The sequence below is a fragment of the Pteropus alecto genome, unplaced genomic scaffold (genome assembly GCF_000325575.1).
Source record: "Pteropus alecto unplaced genomic scaffold, ASM32557v1 scaffold5, whole genome shotgun sequence".
Classification (NCBI taxonomy): domain Eukaryota; kingdom Metazoa; phylum Chordata; class Mammalia; order Chiroptera; family Pteropodidae; genus Pteropus; species Pteropus alecto.
The window spans coordinates 32,784,237-32,785,023 of record NW_006441953.1 but is presented as its reverse complement, the minus strand read 5'-3'; positions in this window follow the sequence as shown (position 1 = coordinate 32,785,023).

Here is a 787-nt window from a genome sequence, read left to right as displayed (position 1 = left end):
GACGGGGACAGGAGAGGGGCCTAGGGCCGCGGCAGGCAGAGGTGTCGCAGCCGTGAAGGGGCGCCTGGGTGGGTGGAGGCGCCGACCTGAGCGGGCCCTGGGCCGGCACCGCGGGGCCAGTGTCCGGGTTTCTGTCGCCATCCCTCCCTGGGAATCGCAACCAGAGCTGGCGCGGCAGTTTGTGGGGCGCCTGGAGCGCAGGGCTACCACCCAAGAGCGAGGCTGCGGCGGAGGGCCGGGCACAGCGGTGGCACCCGCAGCCCCCGCGCCCCCCCATGAGGCTTGGTCTGCCCCCAGGCGTCTTCTGGAGGGCGTGGGGACTGCGTTTCCACGATTCCTATTGTTATTCTGCGGGTTCTGCACTGGCGGAAAGTTCCTATTTTCGGTGCTGCTCCCCCAGCCCTTCTGCGGGCCCCAGTTCGCGGCCAGCTTCGGCCAAAGCGGGAGACCGGACTTTGGAGGGAGAGTTTGCGAGCGCGTCGGCTCATGTCCGGCCCTGGCTGCCAGTGGCCTGCATGACGACGCGATACCCCCTAGTGCCTCCGTCCCCCCGCCCTGCTCTCGTGCCCTATGCGTGAAGGTGTCTGTCCCCGAGGGGTGCGCGCAGGACTCCAGGAGGGGAGAGGGCTGACGTGTGAGGGACGTGGAGCCACGGACCCCAGCTGGTGATCAAGGTCCGGCGGGACGACCAGAGCCTAGAGGAGTGCCGGGCCCGCGGGCCCAGGCATTGGAGGGGCGGGAGCGGGTCTTTGCGCCAGGCCCCGCCCCGCACACGCGCCGCGGCCCT